This window comes from Urocitellus parryii, chromosome 4, assembly GCF_045843805.1.
Source record: "Urocitellus parryii isolate mUroPar1 chromosome 4, mUroPar1.hap1, whole genome shotgun sequence".
NCBI lineage: Eukaryota > Metazoa > Chordata > Mammalia > Rodentia > Sciuridae > Urocitellus > Urocitellus parryii.
Genome location: NC_135534.1, coordinates 83,807,207 through 83,816,710, shown reverse-complemented (window position 1 = coordinate 83,816,710; position 9,504 = coordinate 83,807,207). Strand labels below are relative to the sequence as shown.

Here is a 9,504-nt window from a genome sequence, read left to right as displayed (position 1 = left end):
TCCCACCCATTGCACCAAAGGGACTCTAGGATCATGAGAGGGAAAATACTTCTGATATGTTTCAGATACTCATGTTTGTGGTGGTTTACCTGTTAGATCAGATAACGTTACTCAACAAGTAGATATTTCTGACTGTTTAATAGCCACTGTTAAACCATTAATGTTCAGGACCCTGGACAGTACCACACCCCCATCAACCACTCCCAGGAAGCAGGAACCATTAGGGCAAGTCTGCAAATTGTGTGTGGCAAAGCCAAGGGTAGGTCTTTTACTATGTTGCTCTTAAGATCTCAAAGGAGCCACATTTTGTTGAGAGGAAAGGGTACAGGGACCTTTGATGTGTTGATTTTGCACAGTCAAGATGAAAAATGCTAAGGCACTTCAAGTTGGAAACCAGCATGAACAACAAATAGAAGCATAGGATTAAAGAAACCAAGTACATTCGGTGACAGTGAGCCAATTCATACAGAAGGAGAATAAAGTTTCTTTACCTTAAATGGGAGATATCACATTTTATATAGATAAGAAAACTAAAGCACTGAGGGATCAAACCACTTCCCCAAGGTCTCATTGCTAGTTCACTGAAAAGCCAGGGTTGAACCTAGATAGTGTGAGGTTGCATTCTGGGCTGATAGTTGTATAACCTGGAAGGAAGGCTTTCCATTGTGAACAGCCTCTGCACCATGCTAGACTTTGTAAACAGTGGTTTTAGGTTTCCAGGAAATGAGGACTGCTACTGAGATTCAGATGGTTTAAATCCATTTTTGTGTTTATATACTTTTAATTAGTTCATAAGTTTTCATATATACTTAGGAGGCAACTTGGTACAGGGTAGGAGTTACAAAACACTTTCTTGAAGATAGTCTTTCCTTCAAATTAAATCTCAGGTAAAAACCCAATCCTTAGTACCTGGTTAGAGCAGAGGTAGAAGGCCTGGAGCTCCATTTTGCCAGGAAGCTGTGACACACAATCCCTCCTCACCTTACCTAATGTTATGGGGGCACACAATTTGAAATCCACCAGGACAGAGGATAAGGCCTGAACTTTCGGGTTAAACAGGCCTAGCTGCCTGCTTTGTTTCACTTGATTTTTTCATTGACTTATTCATAATATTTATTAGACTGTATGCTATGTGCACTAGTTTGCTCTTGGCTTATCAGCTGTGTCATTTAAACATCTTTTTTTTTTTTCCTCACTGGGCTTTAGTTGCTTTCTCTGAAAGTATACGTGGTGATAACTGCCTCCTATGCCCCCACAGTCATGAGAGAGCATGCACACGTGGCATCCAGTGAGCCCCTGGCCCTTGGCGAACATTCAGTGGATGTTTACTCCTCCTTCACTTTCTATGCCGATATTCACAGTACAATGTAATTCAGAGTAAGGTCATTTAGAAAAAAATGTATTGTACACACACACAGGAAGAAAGTCAGTTTAAAAACACCTCTGCATGTCTCCATTCCATGTCCTTCTCTTTCTTTCACACCTGCATGTAGCTTTGGAAGGCTTCCTCTTGGTTCCACTCTCATCTCATACCACTTCTCATTTCCTCTTCTTGGCCACAGCAAAAAATCCCCCCTTTATCAATCTTCTTCTCATTTCCTCAGCCTGAACTTCCCCAACTCACTTTCTCCATATCTCTTCCATGTCAACTGATCCCAGCTTCTCCCTTAGTACCAGCTGAGTCCTTCCTTTCATTAAAAAAAGTTATCTTCAGAGACTATAACTAATAATCGTTATTAGTCCCAGAATATCCAGCATCTCCTTGTTGTCTTAGGAGTCCACCTTCATCTCTCTGGTTAAAATTAGTTTCTTCCCTGCTGGTATAAGACTAAACACAGCCAACTTTGAGAATGGCCATTAATGATTGGGGTTAGAACTAAAAAGACTTTTAGCAGTTGTCACTAGCAACCACTATAGGAGATTTAAAATCCTATCATTCAAGTCAGCTAAAAAAAAAAAACTGCAAACATTTCAAATTTTCCTTACGTCGAACACTTCAACCATTATACAGATAGTGTAATGGCTAAGAATGGAGGCTTTGGAGCTAGGCCACCTATGTCCAAATCCCAACCCTCTCTCATATTAGCTGTGTGACACTTGGCAAGTTGCTTAACTTCTGTATGCCTAGACTTTCTTGTCTGAAAAATGAGTACATTAATAGTGCCTATCTCATTATAATCATATACTATATAAATAAAGTAATTTAAGATGGTTGGAACATTGCTTAACATATGAAAAGCCCTCAGTAAGTGTTATCTATTATCATTATTTTTAAAATGGTACTCTGAATAGTGTTTCCAGAGCTCTGAAAAGTACATGAGCAAAGCTCAGGCAAATTATAAAAAAAAAAAAAAAAAAAAAAAAACATTTGCCAAGGTTTGTGTGGGAAGGAGAAAAAGGAAAAGGAACGTCTAGAAGATAGAAATCTTCATAAATTCCTTTACCTCTTTTAATGATATAGGGATTATATTCACATTCTTGAGTTTTTTCTTACCTTCTCCCTGGGGCTGTGGTAGGTTTTCAATAATGATTGCAGAATGAATGAAAGAGAGAATGGATAGAGGATTGAGTACATGAATAATTGGATAAGTGAGCTAATGAACAAATATGTGGACCACTGGTACTGGAATGAACTAAACAGCCATGTCCCCTTCCGTGGTTTTTGATGCTCAGTCTTGTCATGCTCAGTATCTTCACCCAGATACTCAGGTCTGCTATGTTCCAGTCTCTTCCAAATTAAGAAAACTGAAGATCACTATATGCCACCTTCCATCTTCTTTTCACCCATACCCAAAAGTAGGGTTCTTGGCCTTTGACTATGCTTTCTGGGCTACTTTGTGACTTTGCCTCTGTTTGGTTTTACTCTGAGGTCTGCAGGTCTTCCCCATTACTGGCCACAGATTTCCAGGAAGGCAAAATAGGAGCCCACCTGTCCAACACAGAGGAAAATAGGTTCTGGTGCTGTTCTGGGAAGAAACAGAGATGGTGCTTCATGATTCCTCTTTCCAGAAAAACTGGAGGACACTCACAGACTAGAACATTCAAAGGTAGCAGAACTGAATTTTCTTGCAAAAACCTTGGATTCAGTTTTCAAGGTAGAATTTCTGTGTGAGGTTATGGAGTGTTGGCATACCTTCTGGGTATTTCTGTGGTGCACTGACTCTGTGAGGTAATTCCTGTTTTTGGGACATGTCATTTTCATGAAGCACAATGTTCTGATGGTACAAGATCATGTGTGGCATATAACTTAAGAAATACATCAGGAGTGACATGGCCCAGTGGCTTCCTACACTTTCCCTATGATACTGCAAGTTGAGGTCGGCTATACATGCAATTTGGTTAGACCAAGGTAGATCCCACAGGGTCAGGGAGGAAAGAGGCTTGTCACTTGTACCTGTACTTGCACAAGTCACAAAGTTGGTACTTAATTAATTCACAGAACACAGTGAATTTGGATTGTAACAATTCTAACAACTTATTGCTATACTCATGTTCCTTTTCCTATTTCGTTCAGCTACCAAAGAGGAAGTGACAATCACAGGGATAAAGAAAGAGGAGGGGCTGGGGTTGTGGCTCAGTGGTAGAGCACTTGCCTAGCATATGTCAGGCACTGGGTTTGATCTTCAGCCCTACATATAAATCAATAAATAATAAAGGTCCATAAACAACTAAAAATATTTTTTAAAAAGAAACAGGAATTGTTAATAACTATATACCAAAGTGCTGTGTCAAATGTCAAGTGTTCACTGTTGTGTTAGTTCAATGACAATTATTGTTGTTTATAAAATTGGCAGATGGTACGAATCTAGTGTATAGAGCTACCCTCATGACAGACAAGTCCAGTTAAAATTAGCTTGACACACTGACTCCAACAAAATAAAATGTAATATGGATCAATGTAAAATCCTACCCTTAGGCCCAAATATTGAAAAAAAAAGTGAGGTTATAGATTATAGCTATTCAGAGAGCCGTCTTTGGGTCAGACAAACCAGATTTGAAGTCCATTTCTACCACTTACATTGTTGGTCTAATTGTCAGACCTCTGTGAGCCTCAGATTTCTCATATGCAATATTGGTTGAGTATACTAGCCTTGAAGGATTATTTAAGTATTTTGTACAAATTAATGTTTATTAAGTGTCTGGAACTTTAGTCAATTCTCAGTGAATTATTCCTCATCCTTTCCCCACCCCACTGGTTTCTCTATCCCTCCAGAGGGTCTCATGAGCTCCAAGAGAGGTACATTTTTTGTTTTTAATCACAACATGAATCACAACAAGGGGTCGGTGTCACTTCCACTTCAAGATGTGTTTTCACTTCCTTTAAATATTTATATGACTTAGGACTTTGACTCTTGGCCATTGTTTAGCCTATCCCTGATTCCCATGCTGTTTCTTGACTTCTTTCTCCATGATATTCTCCCTGTTATGTCCTTAGTTTTTGCAGGGTGTCTTCCTGTGGAGAAGGCTGAGATGAAGTGTTCAGGCCTTGGGACTAATACTAACAGCAAGCAGTGCAGTGACTCTCTGCAATGCTGTTGTCAAGGTTGTTTTAATGCTATCTCCAAAAACTTTCACTCCTGCGGCAAAAGAGAGGGTAAAATGGTGTGTGTGTGTGTGTGTGTGTATGGGGCCAGGGTGAGTTGGCAGAGAGAAGAGAAAGGAAAGAAAATGTAATTGCACTCAAGTATGGTACAATTTTGTAATTTCTCTAAATGCAATTACAAAAAAAATAGGCAACTGGGATTCGGATGTGGCTCAGCAGTAGGGCGCTTGCATAGTGAGCAAGGCCTTGGATTTGATCCCCAGCATTGTCAAGAAAAAAACAAGAAGCAAAAATACAGGCAACTGAAATCCGCAGACAATTATGGCTTAAGTAATATCTTATGCTATAAAATTTTTACTCAGACTGCATTAAAAAGTCCATTATAGGTAACTTATCCCAAATAATGTATGTAGTTAGGGACTGCCTGGCCCAGTAGAAAAGATTCAGGAATTGGAGGCTTGGGTTTTAGTTGTTGTTTTGCTGTTGACTCTCTGTGTGACCATCAGTAATTACTCCCTGGTCTCAGGTGTCTCATCTGCAGATTGGTGATAATATTATCTACCTGGCAGCATGTGAGGAATAAATGAGACAATATATACAGATTGTCTGATACTATGAGCAGGTCTTTTTTGGTCCTAACACCTTTATTAATAAGTTGAGGATAAGGATACCTGCCTTGAAGACGTTGATGTTGCTAAAAATGAAGACATGCTTTGGACAACTATCCATGTACAGTGCTTGCGTCCAGGAGTCCATGCTCAGTAAAATTTTAATCGAGCAGACAGCATGACATGGCAGAATCTGAGGAGCCTTGGGGCGTCTGATTATGTGGAAAAAGAGGCCTGGGTCTCTATGGGTGTGTAGGAGCTTGGGCCTGAGGTTCTAGCAGGAATCAACATTAATAACATAGAAATTAAATTCCTGAGACCTAGAGATCCCACAGGGTCAGGAGGAAGGAGGCTTGTCACTTGTACCTGAACTTGCACAAGTCACAAAGTTGGTACTTAATAATATTTGTACTCAGCCAAGGAAGCAAGAAAGGAAGTCTATCAGTCATGACCTCATAAAGGTGGGGTATATTCTCTGAGAAATAGCAGAGCTGAGTTCTTTCTTTTTATTTTTGTTTTATTTTTTGTTGGTACATTATAGATATACATAATAATGGACTTAATTTTGACATAATCATAAATCATATAATAATTTGTTCATTCTCAGTCTCCAGTCCTTCCCCTTTACCCTCCTCCTTCCCCTGACCCCCCTCCTTTAATGGTCTCCCTTCTATTTATTTATTGGTTTTTTTTCATGCTTGTAGATATTATTTTCATTATTGGGAGAAGGGTAATCAAAATATAAGCATTTTTCTTCTCCTTTGTTAAAATTTAAATAATACTACTCTGTTAAATGCAAAAGGCTCTCTCAGTAATGGACATTTTCTGATGTAGTATTGTAAGAGGTTGCTTTCAATCTTGAAGAAACCAAGTCTCTTCCCTAATCAGGTTTGGTTTTTTTTTTTTTTTTTTTCATTTTCATGATTGGTTTGCTGAGCAAACCCTTTGAGTCCATTTTGTATTGGCTAACACTCAGTCATAGTTCCCTGCATGCAATTCATCCCACTCCAGTGTGCGCAGGCACATCAAACCCAGGGCTGCTCTCCTCACAGCTCACCAAAGCCCCACGCAAATGAATCTAAAGCATATGACCCACTGCTTGAGAGTTGCAGCTTGAGTTGCTGATCAATTTCAATAATAAACTTAATGAAACCTTCACTTTTCCTCCAAAGGATTAGCTAAAGAGGCCAGGAAGTGATTCGCTGGAAAGTGATGTTCTAGGTGACCATAACCAAGGCCTAGTTTTGAAAAAGCACTATGGCTCTCTATTTGCTTTTAAAATTGGATTTTGACAAACTTCAGGTAAAAAAAATCACTTCAAAAGTATCCGTATTTTATTTACATATAACCAATATGTCATATTTGCATACAGGATTGAATTTTTATTCAATTTCTTCATATAGGTCTATATTTTAACTGGTGGGTAATTTAGATGCTTTTCATAAAATACTAAGTACCCTCCTATTCCCAGGCAGTTTGAATGGCACATGTTTGTCTCCTCACAGAAAATGAATATAGTTAAAACCTTAATGAACAACATGAAGATTAAGATCCAGTATTAACAGTTTCATGCAGATATAGGAATAATATAATATGAAAAAAATCCAGTAATACCATCTGTCTGGGAAGCATATCAGTTAGTTATTCAAATGCCTGTCTGTATATAATATAGCTGCTGGAGAACAGAAAGCAAATATGATCTGAAGGCCTAGGAAAGGAACCCTGACTTCTAAAACATTAACCATTGCTTATTGCTTCTATGGATGTGCAATTCCTATATGGGGTTCATTTTTTTCCTTCCAAAACCACTGATTGTTGTAGTAATATTTAACTTTCTTCTTTAACCCTCAGAGAACTGGTATATTTGGGAAACTAAGCAAACAGAAACAAAAACACTTAAAGCATGTATCTTGGCCCAAAGTCTCCAGAAGATTAAAGTGCAGGAATAGTCCATATTTTGTTACATGAGTAACTGTATTCCATATTTTCTTAAAAGAAGCATTTTTCTATACATATCCCTTTAATTTCTTTCCTCTAATTGCTCTGGCCAGTGTTTCAAGAATTATATTGAATAGAAGTGTGAAAGAGGGCATCCCTGTCTTGTTCCAGGTTTTAGAGAGAATGCCTTCAATTTTGCCCTTCAGTGGATGAATGGATAAAAAATGTGGCATATATACACAATGGAATTTTACTCAGCAATAAAAGAGAATAAAATTATGGCATTTGCAGGTACATGGATGGCATTGGAGAAGATGATGCTAAGTGAAGTTAGCCAGTCCCCAAAAAAGGAAATGCCGAATGTTTTCTCTGATATAAGGAGGTTGACTCATAATTGGGTAGGGAGGGGGATCATGGGAGGAATAGATGAATTCTAGATAGGGAAGAGGGGTGGGAGGGAAAGGGAGGGGGCAGGGGATTAGCAAGGATGGTGGAATGTGATGGACATCATTATACGAAGTACATGTATGAAGACATGAATTGGGTGTCAATATACTTTATATACAAACAGAGATATGAAAAATTGTGGTATATGTGTGTAATAAGAATTGTAATGCAAAAAAACAACAAAATACATGTATGAATACATGAATTGGCATGAACATACTTTTTATACAAAGATATGAAAAATTGTGCTCTATATGTGTAATAAGAATTGTAATGCATTCCACTGTCAAGCATTTAAAAAAATAAAATCAATTAAAAAAAGAAAAATAGACTTAAACCATGTTCCAAGTTTTAAATTACATCAATAAAATGCTAAAATAACCAACCAAAAAATTAAAAAAGCATTTTCTTTGGTTTCTTGTAGTTTTCCAGTCAGTCTATTTTTGTTTCTTCCACTTTCTCTGTAATGAGCTCCTTGCTTTCTTTCATCCTGTCCTGCAGATACTCCTTGACAGGTGGCCATGTCAACATGTAGCTATGAGTAAGCAAATACTTCATAGTAAAGGGCATTCCTCCCAAGGTCATGGTATAGTGGGGAGGTGTTGCAATCTTAAACATGGCATACACTATTAAGGCATTTCCACCCTGGGAATTTTTCAGGATGTTTACTATACTGTCAAGTAGCTTAAGAGACTCTAGAAAAGGAATGGAAATAATTTCTTTTATGGCTGCATAATAAAATGTTTCAAGCTAAATATCAGAAATTCTTAGATGTACAGGAATCAAAACTTTCCCATTTAAATGTTGTTGTTTTTTTTTAATTCCTGATAAAGACCAATAGATTTGTCTTGTAAAGGATCGAGATCTTCCTTTTTTCCCCAAAGAAATTCCTCTGGCTGAGGCACAGGATGATAAAACTCTTTCAGATAAAACATACTGCTCACATTGTTGATGGCAAAGGACCCTCAATGGGGTAGCTGAGTACCCAGTGACTTCCTTTTCTTTGCAAGGTACTGGGAAGTAAGTAAATGTAGCCACTGCTTTTGAAGGGCCTTGAATTCTCAATTAGTGATTCAGCATTATTCAAAAGTAATAGTGCTTTTATGTTCTGATGGTATGCAAAGAAACCAGGCTTCTGTGGTTCTAAGAACGCCCTATAGGCCAGCCTAATCACAGCCTGTGGTATGTTCCATTGCATTTTGAACAATGGTGGTGGATTTCAGTTTCTAGAGACTAGGCTTCCGTCAAGGATTTCTGGGCATGAAAATTACTCACATCAGGAATTGACTGAGGGACTATGATTTTTCTCTCAGCTACATGACCTTGGCAGTTACTTATTTCCTTATCACCTAGGACACTGGGACTGTGAATCCCAAGGCACAATCTGTACAACAGTACCTTGAATACCATGACAGTGTAACTCAGCAGAGCCACCTGGAAAGGCATGGGCCAGAGTGCCAAATCTGCAGAGCTCAAATGAACAATTGGCCCAGGTCCTGAGCCATGCCCATAACAAATGTGCTCCAGCCGAGCGTGCCTCTTCGGTGCTGCCTCTCTGCATTGTTTTTAATTGGTTCTTTATAGTTACACATATAAGTGGCATTCATCATAATGTATTCATACATGATGTTATTTGTTTGTGAGGTTTGTTTATGAGGTGTTCCCCCCAATTCTTCTGAGATGAAATGACTGGATTCTGAGAGCTGTCACCTAAATCGTCCATTTGAGTTCAAATGGACTGGCAGGTGGGTGTGGTTGGAGGAGGTGAGTCACTGGGGTCATGACCTAGAAAGGTACATCTGCCCTGGGCCCTCTTCCTCACCCTCTACTTCCTGGCTGCCAGGAAGGGAGCAGCTTCTCTCTGCTACACCCTTCCCCCACTATGTGCTGACTCACTTTGCACACAGAACAGTGGTGTTGGCTGTCTATGGACCGAGACCTCTGAAAGTGTAAGCTCCAAGTAAACTT

At 38.8% G+C, this 9,504-nt stretch overlaps 1 pseudogene; it reads right to left on the bottom strand.

Moving 5' to 3' along the window:
- Window positions 1–4,337: 4,337 nt before the first annotated feature.
- LOC113187992 (protein FAM210A pseudogene) lies at window positions 4,338–8,734 on the bottom strand (annotated as a pseudogene).
- Between the last annotated feature and the right edge of the window lie 770 nt (window positions 8,735–9,504).